Source organism: Magnolia sinica, chromosome 12 (assembly GCF_029962835.1).
Source record: "Magnolia sinica isolate HGM2019 chromosome 12, MsV1, whole genome shotgun sequence".
NCBI lineage: Eukaryota > Viridiplantae > Streptophyta > Magnoliopsida > Magnoliales > Magnoliaceae > Magnolia > Magnolia sinica.
The window spans coordinates 14,357,298-14,366,273 of NC_080584.1; positions in this window are offsets into that span (position 1 = coordinate 14,357,298).

Consider the following 8,976-nt stretch of genomic DNA (forward strand, 5'->3'; position numbering starts at 1 on the left):
CATGGAGCACCTATCCTATAAGTTTTATGGCCAAAGGGCCACCAGAACTGCCCCGATTCTCCAAACAAGCTCTAGACCGCTCGTTGGTGGACCACTAGTTCCAAAACTATAGAATAATGTCCATCTTACTGGGCTTGACGTTTATCGCGAGAGTTGGACCGGAGTACTGTCCAGAACCGCTCAACCTGAGCCAAAGGACGAGTGCATGAGAAGTGCAAATACCCTAAAGGAAGGAGTTGGAACTTAAGTGAATTAAGTCGTCCACTCTTATGCAAAGTTGAGGATTTCGGACCGTCGGTTTGCGACCAAACTTTACCCGTGGAGTAAGGATATTTCTCTGCTCATATCCGTATAACTGCGACCCTGATCGACTATCGGTGACCGTTGAACAGACTTTTAATTATATCTGTCGATCGGCGCGTCCAAATGGCAGGCCGATCATATACATACGTAGATCATCATTAGGGCCAATTATCCAACGGTGGGTGTCGACTCCTACGCCCCATGGTGGGCCCTAGAGCTTAGAAAAACCCTCTCATAGGTCTAGTATAGTAAAAACCTAGGACTTGGGGCCATTTGCACCAATCTGGCATTATAAAAGGGCCTCATTTGGGGCACCCCTCTCCCCATACGAATTTGTCCTAGGGAGAGAAAGAGAGAAAGAGGAGAAAAGAGGAGAAAGAGAGAGGGAGAGTGAAGAAGGGAGTGAAGGTGGACCCTAGATCGAGGTGGGGCCCAAAGAATCAAACCCCACAACTCCCTACCTCTTCTCCAAGAAGAATCCCTCCTCTACGACCTCTCATTCATCCCATTGATCGTCTAGGTAAGACCCATCACCCTTTTTTTCCTTAAAACCCTTGTGACGAGAAGGGATTTCATGAATTTCTAACATGCAAATGGTTGTTTTAGGGAATCCGACCCTCCGACCCCAAAAGCCCTCATTCCTAGGTCGTTTTCAAGATCTCAACGATCCATAGGTGCAGACTATTACTCTTAAGTGACCTAGCACCAATTTTAATACAAGATTAATGATTTTGATTGCTTGGATGTTATTTTTGAAAGCTTAGAAAATCCTAGGAATTGTATGTTGGTTGAAATGGTTTGGATTTATATGTTGACTCTCTCTCTCATGATGCCGTTTATGTTTCTCACATGATTTGATGTATGGATGATCATATGCTCATGCCGTGTTGATGTTTATACGTTGTTGCCTCATATTACGTATGATTTCATTACTCTTGTGTACATGATTTCTCAACATGAAGTGTTAACTTCCTCACTAACCCACACCACACACATACACTTTATTTATAATATTAATAGTTTGCTTGTAGAAAAATTTGAATTGTATGTTGAGCAACATGAGATCAATGTGTTGAATATGCTTGATGCGGCATTGGTTGTTGGCATGCTATGAGTCACTATCCCTACCCTTGGGTTGGTCAGGAACTTGAGGAGAGACGGTAGTCCCATCGGTAGGACTATGCTATGGTTGGACTTGTGGGCTTGGGCGGGTGTGATCGGGTGGCTATAGTTTGACTACATGGGACCCTCGTGCCCGATGTCACACGCCTCACGCTCGCCTGACTCGCGAGGTCTAGCCTACTGTCTGACCAACCTTGATTGTTAACCCTGCTTGTTCACACTTGTATGGAACCTGGGACACCCTACAACCGTTGTAGCTCATCAATAACCCACTTGAAATTGGTCCACAGCCTCGTGAGCCGGGCATGGTGGAATGGGACACTGTGTCCGAGATGTCGGCCTATGCTGGGGTACCGCGCCTCCCCGTAGTGACCGCGAGCGATCCCTTTCTCACGCACTCCTCATGTGCTTGAAGTCGGGGATGAGGAACCCGACGGGATCGCGGACCGCGGGGTCACGGCCTCACGCATTGGGGGGTCTTGGCCTCGCAACCCGTTTAGGGCATTGATACGTGGGGTGTACCAGATTCCCAAATCTGCTGGATGAATGGACCTAACTAATCACACGGCTAACACGATCGCATTGCATCGCACTAGTTAGGGTGGCGACTCGGCAGTCGAGGTCGCACTGAGGGAGTGTTGGCATTGGCGATCGTTAGATGGTGTCGCACGAGGGAGCGTTGTGGTGAGGGCATGCATCATGTCATGCTGCATACATGCGCATTAATAAGATTACTTAGACGTATGTGATTGTCTACTTTTCATTAAGACCATATTATAATTGATGCCTGTGATAACTTGAGGTTAATAACACCCACTGAGTTAATCACTCACTCTCACTCTGGGACGGTGTTTTAAAACACCAACCAGACCCATTCATAGATACAGGTGACTCGGGACTGGAGGAGCCTGGCGAGGCGAGCTTGGACGAGGAGGACGAGCTATCATACTTCCAGTTGATGGAGGGTTCTCCGCCAGCTTGATTGGCGGGATTGGGTCACTGAGCAGGGGGCTCAGTCCTATTCTTTTGGACTCGCTATTCTTTTGAGATATTGTTGGGTAGCGTCATATGCGCCCCTTTTGTACTTTTGGTCATGTATATGAATGTATGTTTGTTTTTTTACTCATTTCAGTGGGCTGGTGTGGATATGTTTCATGCTCCAGGAACCTCCAAGCTGCGCAACTAAACCTGATTTAAACGCATTAATGAAATCGGTTAAAGGTGGCTCTCAGGAACTCGGGAGTCGAGCGTATGCGCGACCCTCGATTTTCAGAGTGTTACAAGTGGTTAGGGTTTGAGTTAACTATGTTCATATTGTGACCTGTTTATAACTAGTGAAAGTGAAGATTTGATCATGATTACTCTAAGCCGTCGGTTTTAGGCTAAAAGAGTAATGGGGTTGATTTGGTCTATTATTCAAGATCCGGGCCTTATCTGACTCAGCCCCGGTTAGATCTTTAATTTAGTCATAATTGTCTTGATTAGTTAGCGATGGGTCAGTTAAATTTGGGTCCTATGTGAGTAAATCATGGGGCTACACCTGATGTTCAAGTGATCGGGCGGATTCGTTGGCTTCCTATGGTTGATTAATCGGACCTGTGCGGTTCTTTACTGGTTCCACCCATGTATAAACTAACATTGAGTGTTAATGGTCATTAAGTGTTATTATAAGTTAATTAATTAAAAAAATTTCAAGGATTTTTGAAAATCCAAAATAGTGAAATTTCAGGATGTTATAATCTATCCCTCTTAAAAACAATTTCGTCCTTAAAACTACCTAAGGGTAATAAGTAAAGATATTATTATTTCATTTCCTTAAGTTTTATTGGTTTCAGGTTTATATACGTTTTAGGGTGTATATAATAAATACTATAGCCTAACTCATTGTGATGTACTGCCCTTAAAAGTTTTCACCTTTGAGGTTTGAAAATAAATGTCAAAATCATCATTATCGTGCTAAGTGTTTGATGATAAAGTTTACCTCATGGTAATATGTTATACTCTTTATGATTGGGCTAAAACGGAAAGACAGTTGTGTTAGATTTTGATTCTATACGTCGATCCTCTACCTGACCAGGGCAGAAAGTTCGTTGTATCCTTTCGTAGTCCTGGTAGATCCTAGTCTTCTGCTCAGTCAAAGCGGTGAGTTCATTGGTAGTCGCCCAGGATTGAGAATTGGGTCAAGCTGCGAATGCTTTGCAGGTGTATACTTCCGTAATTCCGTAGTCCGATCAATCTAAATGTTTAGGGAATGACCATCATTGGAAAGTTTAAATATCCTATTTATAAGGTTGTCCATTTGGTCTTGGTCTAAGAGAGTCCTCGTTTCGATTTATGTCCAAATTGGGGGTAATAAATCTCTCAATATGCTTATAGTCAAAGATTACCCTAAAAGTTTCTATAGGCACAAAATTTTATATGAATTACCATTTTATGCAACGACATTTTCTCTAAACTACCTACTCTGTCCAGATATTTCTCTATAGTAACCTAATCATTGATGCTAATTTCTGTCATTCCCTTTCTTGTAGACTATAAAGTAAGTTACGCATGCAATTCGATTATTAACTCATTGATAATTGAAAACCAAAGAGGAAGGGAATTGAGGGTCATAATTGGAAGGAAATGATTGGACACTTCTAAACAAATGGTGGCATAGGTTCAACGAAGAGAAGCAAACTCCTCATCAGCTAATGTTGGAAAATATGTCTAAGCAAATAGGGATTGATTTTTGAAATGACTTCTCAAGGCAGAGGGTTTATCATTTAGATATAAGCAAGTTATGTTCCTCATTATGGGATTTTGAAAGGGTGAAAGTACTAATGAGTGGGGGTATCCATATCTTGGTCACAATTTTGGAATGATATTTGGGCTGAGGATGATCTCATTTCATGAGAGGAGGCGCCCACACTGTATACTCATCATGGAAATTGTTGTTTGGAAACATTACATGTTGTTGAAACCAAAGGCACCGCAAGATAAGTAGCATTGGGAATCTAGTGAGCATCCTGAATGGGGTTGATGGGGATGTCCTTGAGCTTCATTGGAACCTATGGATATGGTTCACAATTTCATCAAAAGTATTCTTCCCTTCTTGAATTCAAGGGAAAGATTCTGGAATATAACGGGCTTCTTGAATGGAGTTGAGGTGGATGTTTATGAGTCTGACTAGAAGTATGACTCCTCCTCTCCACGAGTAGAAGTGTGGATACTTGTCTCAGCCTAGGTGAGTTAGTACATTAATGTGGAGTGCCATAGAAAAAGAAATATTGTCTATGACTAATTTTTGAGAAAAGTCACCTTTCCCCTCTTACATGTGCTTACTAGGTGTTAATTGCAGCAAACATAGTATATGGAATGTAATTTTGATGACAATGAGAGTGGAAATAAGAAATTTGTTAAGATTGATGGACAACTACCCCATAGCAACTATCTGATATGTTGGCCTATAATTCATGAAAACCAGATATTGAGAAGGATGTTGTTCATTGAATTTGAGTTGGGTAGCTAGAGTGGAGATGTGCATCTAGAGTTTTCATATGGTTGGATATAAAAGCAGCTACATTTTATAGACAGAATGTCAGGCAGTCAAGAAGCAATATATTCATAGGATGTATAGCGGAAATGAGGATGTTGAAGTGGATGAGTGACAAGCTAAGGAAGGATAGATTTAGAAATGAATGCTTTATCTATAGTATGTTCGGCAATCAAGAAACAACACCTTAGTAGAATGAGTGTAGCTAAATGTGGAAGTGGAAGTGGATGAGTGGTGAGATGAGGTAGGGTATAATTTGGAATGAATGAATTTGTCAAACTTATAAGTAACACTAAGAGATAGTAAGATGAGGGAAAGTCATCACGATTACTAGAAAATTTTATTAAAATTCTAGAAGTGACAGTTGTCTAAATTAATGATTCATCATTAAGTTTAAAAATGTTTATATTTATTGTAACTCTTCTTATACTTTTAGTACTTAAATTATTTTAAAAATTTTAATGATGATTTATCATTAAGTTTCAAGTCATCCCACAAAATTTCATATAATTTGGAGTTGTAAATAAATTATTAAAATTTTAGGAGCAACAGTTGTCCGAAATTAATATTTTTTTGGATAGTTGACAAAACATCTTAATTTTAACTATATTTTAATTTTAATTTTATTTTTTTCTTATTTTAATATAAAACTAGATTTGTTAAGCTTCAATCTTACTTTTAAATCACCTAAATCGGAGTCATATCGAGGGAGATATGAATTTTTGAAGTCGAGCTGAAATTTGTAGAAAACGGGCTGCCCGGCCCGCTGGACGGTCAGGCGTTGGCTACGCCTAATCGGCGTGGCGACGCCGGCCCTCTGGATGGTCGAGCGTTAGCTATGCCCACTGGGCATGGTGACGTCGAGCCCCTGAAGGGTGCACCTTGCGATGGTCATATCTCACAAATCGGGGTGAGTTATTCGACGTGCCATATATGAATTTGGGATAGGAGAATGCGATCTACGCAATGAACCTATCTATTTCATGAAATTCCTCTCGGTTAGAGGCCAAAAATCTGATTTTCCTATATTTTCACTAATTTCGGTAAATTTTTGTTTACCCCTAATTCTCTGTCCTCGAATGGGTTGAAACCAGTAAGTTCGGTCCGGTATTAGCTCATTTATTCTACGATAATGATTTCGACTATCTAATCTTTCGATTTCCGACTCATTCCTACCAATTTACTGGGGAAGTTCAAGAATAAACTGATGTCAGGGGAATATTTAAGGAGATACGTTGGAAAGAAGGATTTCGACTTAAGCGTGTCTGGTTATGGGCATTTAGTTGTACTAAATAGGGTTACAATACTACTCCCAACTCAAGATTTGGGAATGACATGTCTGGAATGGGTGTGGGACGGGATTTAAAACTTATTTTATAGGCTTTGTAGAATAAGCCTTGTGTATGAAGGTGTGATATGAGATTTCCAAGGCCCATGATAATGGATTACCAAGTGTGATTTGAAGGGAAATCCTGTGATTTATCTTTAATGGCATGCACTCCAAACCCGGTATTAGAAAATATGGGATACAGACAATCTAAGGACAATACCTTACACATGTATTTATTGATACTCTTACAATTCCATTCACCTTAGTTCCACCCAACGCGGCTGGCCAAATGGGCCCTTAAGGATTAGGTAGACTGGACTAGCTAAATTTCATATAAAATCTTAAGTTGCTATAAAGATTGCCCTAAAGAATCTATAATATTGGATCTATGTTAGGTCTGATTTAACATACATATAAATTCTCTCTCTCTCTCTCTCTCTCTCTCTCTCTCTCTCTGTCTCTCTTTATATATATATATATATATATATATATATATATATATATATAAATGTGGAGAGAGAGAGAGGAATGAGAATTTATTTTCGGTGATATATATATATAGAGAGAGTTCGGTGATATATATATATATGGAGAGAGAGAGAGAGAGAGGAATGAGAATTTATTTTTGGTGATACCAGCCCAAAATATGAGCTGTCCACCTGATGATGCAGCACCCGATGGAACTCTTAGGGCTCAACTTTTACTCTGATTTAAAATTTTAGTGGCTTGAAAGAGAGGCAAATCAAGTTAAGGAAAATATTCTTTTTCTATAGCTTACCTAATTTTTGGATCAAGGTAAAAGTTAGGGCTTGAGAGTTTTATGGGTGCTGCTTTAAGTAAACAATTCAAATTTTGGGCTTGGCCCAACTGAGTGTGTGTGTGTGTGTATAATACTCTTGCTCTTGTCCTTGCTCCTGTGGTAGACTATTGTGGCCCATAAGAAGTATTTAACGGTCAATCACCACTGTTTCCTACAGTACGGCCCACCTGTGATTAAATCTGCTCTGTTTATGGGCTCGTGCCCTAAAATGATCTAGCAAAATGACGGCACGGATATACAGCAAATACATCGAAACTGTCCCGGGTGAGGCGGGCGCCGCACCTAATCCGCTCCCAATATAGGAGGCCTCGAATAGATAGTACTTAGTCAGCAATTCAAGCCGTCCAAATCGCTGACCCACTTGTGGAGGGAATATAACCCAAAAATCATGCTGAGCAGCTGATAGGATGGATCTTATTTTGAAAATTCACGTTGGAACACCTGCAAGTTATTTATGACCATTTAATTGATGGCCACTAATTGGATGGTTAGGATTATTTGGTCAGAATGATTTTATATACATGATACATCTAATATGTGCCCCATAATTTGGATGGTGTGGATGATAGTGTATGCATGCCACATTTAAGGAAGATGAGTCACCACCATTCTAACTAGCACCGGAGTCTTGCCGTGGGTACCATTCAGACGTAGGGCCCACCGTGATGTATATGTCTCAGCACGCCGTCCATCTGTTTTGACAGATCATTTTAGGGCATGAGCTGAATTAAAAAATTAGACAGACTTAGAGCTCAAGTGGACCACACAGAGGAAATAGTTGGGATAATGACGTGAACCATTGAAACCTTCCTGAGGTTTTATTGCCCTTAAGAAGTTTTCAACGGTAGGCGTTGAATCTTCATTGGCGTTGAATCTTCATTATTATATGTGGTGTGGTCCACTTGAGCTTTGAATCTACCTCGTTTCTTAGTTTATTAGCTCAAATGACTCGGAGAAATGGATAGATGGCATGGATAAAACACATACATCACGGTGGACCCACATAGTTAGGTGACCGAGTCACCTGATTCCCCTCGTATTCATAGCCATATATCGCGGGACGGTGATTGCCTGCGACTCCCTGCGGTTGGAAGCTGGGTGGGGCTCGCCGTGATGTTTGTGAGAAATCCACACAGTTCATCCATTTTTCCAGCTCTTGTTAGCAGATGAGCGTATAAATGAGGCAGATCCGAGACTCAAGTGCGCCACACAACAGAGAAGAGTGAAGAGGGAATGCCTACCTTTGAAACTTTGCTGGGTTTACAGTAATGTTTATATGGCATCTAAACCGTTCGTAAGATCATTCCCATTGGGATGAACTAAAATCATAAAAATTTTAAGAGGCCTGAATTTTGGTCATGGCCTTTCATCCTGGTGGGGGGCGTCCGATGCATGGATTGAATGGCTGATATAAACGCACCATGGTGGGCCCCACAATAAATCCTGAATATTTGATTGGATGGATCCCTCACAAATGTTCCCTGTGGTGTGGCCCACCTGAGTTTCCAATTAGACTGCTTTTTTAGCCAATGACTTGATCATCGAAGGTCGTACCTAATGAACGGTGGATCTTGTGTACACAGCACGTGGGGCCCCACAATATCCCAGTAATGCCATGTGAGGGCACCTCCATAGAAAACCAGTGTTCTCAGAGCATGAAGGGCATCTCTTATCGATTGTGTGGCCCACCTAAGGATCGGCCTGATTCTTGGGATCTACAGTGAGCATGAAGGGCCACACAGTATGGATGGGGCAGATCTGATTTAAAAATCAGGTGGGCCCAATTTATTCGGGCATCATGTGAGCACATCTCTCAACTTTCACCTTGATTTTCAGGATCAAATGCTTTTGCTTGGCAGAAAATGT